The sequence below is a fragment of the Lissotriton vulgaris genome, chromosome 5 (assembly GCF_964263255.1).
Source record: "Lissotriton vulgaris chromosome 5, aLisVul1.2, whole genome shotgun sequence".
Classification (NCBI taxonomy): Eukaryota; Metazoa; Chordata; class Amphibia; order Caudata; family Salamandridae; genus Lissotriton; species Lissotriton vulgaris.
The window spans coordinates 1,697,992,719-1,698,001,883 of record NC_141693.1 but is presented as its reverse complement, the minus strand read 5'-3'; the positions used below and the strand labels follow the sequence as shown (position 1 = coordinate 1,698,001,883).

Genomic DNA, 9,165 nt, shown 5'->3' with positions numbered 1-9,165 from the left:
GTCAACCAATGGTAAGCAATGGGTGGGATCTAAACCTACTGAAAGCTAACAAAATGTCCTGCAAGCAACACCAAACGTGCAGTGTCAGATGAGACCTAAAAACAGCATTGCATCAATCATGGTTTGACTTCTCAACAACAAAGGCTGGACTCTGGCCAAGCCTGAGGGCTAGGGCACAGAGCCCATGATTATCCTACCTCACACCTATTACAAAGCCAAAGTCTCCATTCCGCCTAGCCCTGCCCCCAGTCTAACAAAAAGATCAGCACAGATCTCAATGCAGCCTGGCCATGGCCCACCCTGTCCTACACCCAAGCACCGGCCAAGAAAGCGAAAACATTAGACCTGCCTGGAGCCCAGGTCTGAGGTTACAGCAACCCAGAACCTGGAGCAGCCTACCTCGTCTCACCCAGCACTAACCGAGTGCAGAATTTAACTCCAAGCACAGAGAAGTCCTCGCTGAAATCCCACCCAGTAATTTCCCTCATACTCCAGAACATGTCCAGACCAGAAGCAGGTAAGGCCCACACCTATCCTAGCTCACACCTATTATAGGCTCACACCGTTTATAGGCTACCTACACGGAAGCCCTTCCTTAGATTAGCCCACTCCAATCAATCCCAGAGCCCAGCATAACCCACCTTAACCAACCCCATCTGAGTGCTGCCCTGACTAGACCAGAGCAGAGCTCTGTTGATAGAGCAGTGGCCATTTTGGGGAAATAGCAAACCCCTTGTGCCTCGGTTTACTTGTCTGAACACATCTGTGGCACTTACAATTAAACTGAATGTCGAAATTTAGCATTATCTACATAGCGGGCAGTTACTTACACAAACGCAGACCCACGTCTGTGTCTTCAGTGTTGGCAGCATCACCCAAAAGTTGCCATGAACTTAGAAGGATCTGGGTTAATTGCTGGAATTAAGTTTAATCTGAAAGCAATCCGTACATCATCCATCGCTGCTTGACAAACTATGCTTATCTGAAGCAGGTATGGTCCATTTTACTTATGGGAACCATCAATTTATAGCTGGTTCACTGGCTAATAAATGTTTTTCTAAAATACTCTATTCATTATAAGCCTTCGCATTGGTCGTTTGCAATGAACTAAACACAGCAAGACCCCAATATACTGTCAACAGCAGAGCAAGCCCTGGTGCACTCCAGGCCGGGCCTGGTGATCCAGTAAGCACCAGGCCCGGCCAATAGCACCAGGATACCCCTGTGGGGTCTCTTGGCGCTGCAAAGCTCCATAACAAGCCCCTCAAATACTTAGTCAGTCAAATGGCACTTTATTTGCTTTGCTATGGTAGAGCACTACATGCTAGGCTACAATAAACAGTATCACACGGTACGCTATAGAGTAGGGTCACATTATACTTTAACCGCTTCCGTGCTGTGCAGATTCTTCCCCGGTGCTGGACATTCCAGAACAGGGTGCGGTCGTGACGGAACCATTCCGTCATCAGCACAGCTCAACCGTGACTGATAACGGAATGGTTCCGTCACCAGCATCGAAGTGGTTATAGGGTGCAGTAGTCTAGAGCAAGTGGTATACTTTGTACAACTCTGCGCTCGATAACAAGACCTAATATGGACAATAACGTAACAAAAGCCCCCGCATACCTGCGGTTCAGGGTTCCCCAATCTCCGGGGGCCCCTTCGGGCACTGGCAGGCCCCATGCCTGAGACCATTGGACTGTGGCCAGAGCAAAGGGGCCCCCTGCATGTACTTTGCAGGGGGCCCTCTCAAGTTTCGTTATGCCACTGAATATGCTGTATCTTGAGCTGGACCAGCCCTGAAAGCTTCCCCACCAGCACTGTTCTGCCTTCCCTTTGCGTGCCAATCCTCCATGTGAGCCTCACCCCAGTATGCTTTCCACCGTAAAAACCCCGCCCTAGATGCAATGAAACCTCCAAATGTACACAGCGCTCTACTGCTTTGCGCTTAATACGTCAAAGCGCAAGCCTAGTCAAAAGGCAGCAGGGAGCTGTACATGGTCAAAGACAAGCATAAAGTCAACAAAAGGAAGCTGGTCTCCATGGACTGCAACATAGAGGCACTAACAAATTCTACAGTACAGCAAAGCCAGACAAACACAGTGTGTAAATCTCGGCCCTCATCAGCATCATGCAGCAAATACAGAGATCTTCAGCGAGCCCGGAAAGTAAATACGACTAGCAACCCTAACACAAGCACAATGGTAAGGAAAATAGGTCTGGTGTTGGCTGTCAGCCTTTTGGTTTTATCAATGCCGGTTTTGTTTATATGTATGGTTGAAAAATTATTAAAAGCAAAAATATTTTTGGGGTCTCAAAAAGTGCAAATTGACATAGTAATGCCCGGCACTGAAGTGAAGTGCTTGGCGTGGAGCTGAGTGCTGTCACTTACAGTGAAGTGAGCCAATGGCTGAGGTGGGCTGACCCAACGCCCAAGCCGGAAGTTTCGGTCGGGGAAGAGAAAATGTGATTAACACAACAGGCATTCAACTTGTAATTTGCCGTTCTATAATGGTGGGCATTAATCTTGAAGCAGTAAATTAAAAAAAAATATGCAAAAAAGTGCATTAAATTTAGAAGGACACCTACGTAGTAAATTGAAGCTAAAAGCGCCTCCAAAAAAATGTTTTATATAAATGCACGGGGGGGAGGAAGAACAACAAAGGAGCAGGTGGGAGACTGCTAGATAAAGTTGCAGAGGGAGCAACTTGGAGCAGAGGCAATGCCGCAACGCAGGAATTTTGGGATGAAAAATAAAAATATGGGTGGGGGAAACAATGGACAAACTGGGTGGAAGGATGAGAGTAACACAGACAGTGTGTGGGTGTACTTGTAAAGCGCACTGTGACTCCAAGGAGTATCCTGGCGCTGAAGACCGCTGGGGAACCCGTCCTGGTTTTTCCTGTGAGATGGTCCCTTTCTGGGTATCTCCAAGGTGAAACCAGGCATCCCCGGCGTCTGTGGGGGGCCGTTGTAGAGATGAGGCAAGCTTAATGCCCAGAGTTGCCGAGTGTGTTCCCTGGTTAGGGTAGGCACCGAGGCGAGAATTATCGAGTCCGTTTGACCCTGGTCCACGACCCTGCCGCGTCGGGAATTGAACCCTGGTCCCGGGCCGTTCTCTGCTTACGGGTCTGCCGCCTCTAACCAGTGAGCCACACCACTCCACAGTGGGGGGATGGGAAGGGAAAACTGCACACCAAGCAGAGGTAGGAAAGCACATGCAATGCCATGGGGTGCTAAAAAAGAAAGAAACAAGCACTGGCAAAGACAATAGGCGCTGCCATTGTAGGGTGACCAGGCTTCCTGGATTTGCCCGGACGGTCCCGGTCTTGCACCAGCTGTCCCGGCAGATTTCCAGAAATGTAGCTCATGTCCCGGTTTCTAAAGAGGGTCGACTGAAAACGGCGGGAGGTGCTTTTTTATATTTTACAAAGCAAGGATAGTTAGCAGTTGCTTCAAGGAACAGGCAAGCTACTGGGTTAAAAACATGCCTTTTATGTATGTTCTTACTGCCTTTCCTGCAATTCTCTGATGAGGCGCAGCATGCAGCGTGGGGGATAAAAGCAAACTGGTGAAAGAGAGAGCAGCAACATGGAGCTAGGAGGGACAGAAGCACACGGTGAGTAAGCACGGGGGGCAAGGGAGAACCACAAGAGAGAGCATCGCAGAGAGCGGGAGAGAAGCACCCTAGGAAGACAACTGAAAAAGCAAATGCACTCTTGGGGAGTGCTTAAACAAAAAGAAAAATGTAGCGCCAGAAAAGGCAAGCAATGTAAGGCGTCCATGCGCCAAGAGAGCGACAAATACAAGAAGAGGAAAGAAAGCCCACAAGCAATACCAAATATGAAGCAAGCAAATGTGGTTAACAATGAAGCCAACCAACGGTAGGCAACGGGCCAACTCTAGTTATAGGCTGTTTAGCAGGTAAGTCCTAAAAAATACTCTTACCAATGCCCGATAAATACAAATCACTCTCTAGCAAAACGCCGGAAACAAACAGTACTCCCAGGCAGGGCCAAAGAAACAGGTAGGGCTCTCCCATGCGGCCCTTATTCTCTAGACATACTGATGACAGAAGATCTCTGCAGCCAGATATAAGCATTGGCAAAGCCAGCAGAACTGGTTTTAATGTGCAAAACAGCATCAGCACATAACAGAGAGAAACACAGGAGGGAACAACCCCCCCCCACCCCCCCTCCCCCCTCCAGAGGAGAGGCAGAAAAGTGTACAGTTGTAAACTAGTCCCTTGGTCCCTAGTTCAATGCAAACGCTTGATTTGAATAGCACATTTGACTGAGCCACGAAAACCTCAAGCCAATGGCTGAACGAGACTGGTCGAGGGAAGCCAATGACTGAAAGGGGAGGACGCATAGCCTACTGTATGTATGTGTGTGTTTGACAGCCGTGCTGTCAATCCCCAGACCCGAAAAGCAATATCGAGCAAGGCCCTGAAAAAACAAAGACCCAAGACGTGCAGAAAATTCCCAGAGCGAGACGCGTTATTACAATTATCCAGCAGTATGCAGGGTAGACTGCAAGAAACCCACCACTTCACAGCCGAGCAATCACCCACAGCACGGGCACTGGGAATACCCAGCACCGAGAACAAGCACTCTACTAAAAGACCCAGGCAGCACCCCAGAACACCATGAAGGATTCTTAGCACACTACGGCGCTGCGTAAGGTGGCTCAATGAATAACCAGCACTCAGCACTGCACGGAGTTTCCCAGGAGAAAACCCGCCACTCACAGGATACACCCAGGGAACCGGAATGTCGAGGGCTCCACATCCCTGGACAATAATTTATATTAAAAAAAGAATAATAATTTTTAAAAAAACAGCGCCCCACTGGCAATATCACCCAGCGCATCACTGACTAGCCTAGAGAACACCCACTCCCATATTTTTAACTCGTCATATCTTTTATGAGGAGAATTATTCCCTCCTAACGTATGTGCCCCCTGAGCAGGGGGAGAGAGGATGTAAAGCACCACAAAGAATATGCATCGCCCTGTTGTACTGCTAACACAAGCAGGCCACGGCATCACACCCACTGCATAGTTTATTGAATAGAAAGCAGTGCGTAGCACAGTGACACAACACACAGCAGAGCACACTTTGTCCAACACTTCCTATTAAAGGTCCAGATTACACCCAGTACCTCAACCAATACCAAGGGCCCCATGGCACAGAATAAAGAACTCAGAGTAACATACCCGGCATACCTCTGCACGACGTACCTCTGCACGACGTACCTCTGCACGACATATGTCGTGCAGAGGTATGTCGTGCAGAGGTATGTCGTGCAGAGGTACCTCTGCACGACATACCTCTGCACGACATACCTCTGCACCGCGAAGAGAATAATCTGAAGGCCAATTCCAGGGGTGTGATACAACTGGGCCCAAGGGCCCAGAGGGGCCCTCTGCACCTCCATTATGACTGGATTTTAGCAAACAAGCAATGGCAGTGAGGGTGGGGGCTTCATTCCTTGCATTAGGGTACGACCCACCACCACCCCCCACGCCACCCCCCCCCCCCCATTTGCTAAGTCATTGCACAGACCCTGAGAACACTCATCACCCCAGATGCAGCCCAAGCGCATTCCCAACACCCCATAGCACAACCCAGGAGAAGACCCAAATCCCCAAGAAATAAATAATCCCATAGTGCAGTCCGGAGAAGGCCCAACAATATATATATATATAGTGCAGACCAGGAGACTACCAAATATCACATACAAATACTCTACAGAGACATGTGGGCCAGGGCAGTCTGTCCAGCCAATGGTGACTCGGCCGCACAGGCAAGGGCTGGGCATGTGTTTTATGGACAATGATGCTCGTCTCTGCCGTTCTATGCTAAATTACCCACGCCTCTTCCCTGGGGCTTCCAATCACCTCCTGTTCCTTCCCCTGCAGTTCATACACCAGAGCTGGTCTTTACATTGTACCTTATAGACCCGGTTATCTGCCCTCTCTCTGGAGCTGGCTAGACTCTTGTTCACCTCCGGAGACAGATGCCCCTTCCCCAGAGCACACAATGCCTGCTATCAGTAGAGGCGGGAGGGGGCAAGAAAAAAGCTGCTTTCCCTGCAACTTCTACCTACATTACAGCGGGGACTCCCCCCTCCCCCCCCCCCCCCCCACTTGAGTTTACCAAGTAAGGAGGGGCCGTCTCACGACATCCGATGCTAATAAGTCAACCCCGCCCCCAGCTGGATTCGTCCAATATGTCCACATCCCTCAACAATTTAACATTTCACTTCACCCTCCCAGTGCTTTCACAACTATCCACAACCACTTCCTCCAGCTCCATGTCTTTCATTAGTAAACCCAACCCCGCCGCACAGTCGGTAGCAGTACTTCCGGGCATCTGTATGCAGCAGATTAGGTCTCTTCGCTGTGGGAAAGTGGAAGTAAAGACATGCACTCACATCTGTAAGTACCCGTGGTGCCCACCCCAATGCCTTCATAGGTGGCAGTAGAACCCTCTCCCCCAAACCAGGCAGTGAGAGAGTAGTGACGCTTTCCGTCACCCATGACTGGGGGCGGCAGCAGCAGCGCCCTATCCCCATGGCTGTAGGTAGCAATGGACTCCCCCCTCTTACACCACCACCTCTACCCTGAGGACAGAAAGACTCCCCTCGCTACCAGCTCTACCTTGGAGACAGCAATAGACACCCAGTACCCTGGAGACAGCAATAGACACCCACTACTCTGCGGACAGCAATAGACACCCACTACCCTGGAGACAGCTATAGACACCCCTTACCATCATCACTGCCACCACTGCCCTGGAGACAGCCATAGACACCCCCTACCACCACCACTACCATGGAGACAGCTATAGACACCCCCTACCACCACCACTACCCTGGAGACAGCAATAGACTTCCACTACCCTGGAGACAGCAATAGACTTCCACTACCCTGGAGACAGCAATAGACTTCCACTACCCTGGAGACAGCAATAGACTTCCACTACCCTGGAGACAGCAATAGACACCCACTACCCTGGAGACAGCTATAGACACCCCCTACCACCACCACTACCCCGGAGACAGCAATAGACACCCACTACCCTGGAGACAGCTATAGACACCCCCTACCACCACCACTACCCTGGAGACAGCAATAGACACCCACTACCCTGGAGACAGCTATAGACACCCCTTACCATCATCACTGTCACCACTGCCCTGTAGACAGCCATAGACACCCCCTAGCACCACCACTGCCCCGGAGACAGCTATAGACACCCCCTACCACCACCACTACCCTGGAGACAGCAATAGACACCCACTACCATCATCACTACCACCACTGCCCTGGAGACAGCCATAGACACCCCCACCACCACCACTACCATGGAGACAGCTATAGACACCCCCACCACTACCCTGGAGAGAGCAATAGACACCCACTACCACCAACACTACCCTGGAGAGAGCAATTGCCATCCCCCCCCCCCCCCAACTACCACCACCACCACCTCTTCACTGGAAACAGAAATAGACCCCCTTTCACTACAAACTATCCTGGAGACAGCAGCAGATCCTCCCTTTGAGACAAAAATAGGCCCTTCTCCAACCGCTGGAGACAGCTACAGAAAGAGCCCCCCATCCCGACCCCTAGAGACAGCAACAGACCCGGAGCAGCAACAATAGAACCTCCTATCGCGACAGCAATCGACAACACCCCTCCCCCAACACACACTGGAAGCAGCAACATAATGCGCCTGCCTGCCATCCAATCCCCACCTCTGGGGGTCGCAGTAGAGCCGCCTCCTTGCTTCTGGATACAGCAATAGAGCCACCGCATGTCTCCATATCGGAGAGCAGCAGCAGAAGTCATTCCCCACCTCGGTAGGTAGGGGCAGACCGCCTCTTACCTTTGGAGGTAGAGACAGATCGCACGCCCCCTAGGGGTGGGAGCCAGTATAACCCCTACCCCACCTTTAGCAGTAGCAACAGAGCGCCCATAGATGGAGGTAGCAACGGGCTCTCTTATATCGTCGGTATGAAAGACCACCAGGGCTGCAGGTAACAGTAAACGTCACCCATACATCTCAGTGTCAAAGTGACCCCCCTCCTCCTAGACGTGCCCCCCCCCCCCGCAAACAGCCACTTTGGCCACAATGGCTCTGTGGGTAGCGGTAGAGGCCCAGTGCTCGCGTCTACATGCAGCAACTGACCCCCCCCCCCCCCCCAATGTCTGTCGACAGCAGTAGTAGGTCACCCTCACATCTAGGGGCGGAAGCAGCAAAGCCCTCTCCGCAGGAGAACGACCATCCGCCGTGCCTGTAGCTGACACTGGAGAGCCCCCACCCTTGGTAAACTGCAGATCGGTGGTTTCAATCTGTGCAAGGACGACTCAGGCTCTCGCCTTCACGGACGGATCCAGAGACTGCTAGAAACATTTGAAAATAGCAAAACCTGACATTTAAAGATATATATATATATATATATATATATATATATATATATATATATATATATATATGTTGGTTTTTTTTTAGACCCATATATGTGTCCGCAGAAGAGTAGACCCCGATTCTAAATCCTCCTTCTCACCTGCTGTGTGCATGGCTTAGTCGGGGCTGGTTATTCCCGGGGGGGCCCTTGCTGCTTGCCCCCCCCCCACCCCGGTCCTGCACAGCTCCCAGTCTCCGCTCTCCTGCAGCAGGCTCCGAGATGCTGGGTCGCCTCCTCGCCCGCTCATCCGCACATTCTAGGGGCTGCAGTGGGGACGTCCGCGGTCTGACAGTTCGACCAGCTCCTCACAGACTGATGTCACGGGCGCCCCTTCGGTTGTCCACGGACGGGGTCTCCCGAGACCCTCAGGTCTTTCCCCAAACTGGGCAGGTTTCCTCAGATACTGCAGCTCCCGAAGCTCGGCGCGCAGCTTTTATCTCTGCTCCGATGCTTCAAACATTCGATTTCAGAATCCTCAGCAACACAGTCAGACACGAGCGCATTTGAGCCCCTCCCACTGAGAGCTCAAGTCCCGCCTCTAGTGCCAGCATCCCCGCCCCTACAGACTCAACCAACAGCATGACTGGGAGACTAGAAAAGGCTGATGCGCTATAGTTCTGACAGTGCGACGTGAATAGCCATTTTGAATGAGTATAAAATATCAGGAAACAAACTAAGGATGTATTCA

General features: G+C 51.2%; 1 protein-coding gene across 1 annotated transcript in view; it reads right to left on the bottom strand.

The window, feature by feature from the left end:
* The window catches only part of CDK5R1 (cyclin dependent kinase 5 regulatory subunit 1), a 22,182-nt gene extending 13,248 nt beyond the window's left edge, over nt 1-8,934 (bottom strand). The window contains exon 1 of the mRNA XM_086923843.1: nt 8,577-8,934. The gene's annotated coding sequence lies outside the window, so the exon portion shown is untranslated. The remainder of the gene's footprint in view (nt 1-8,576) is intronic.
* Nucleotides 8,935-9,165: the final 231 nt, after the last annotated feature.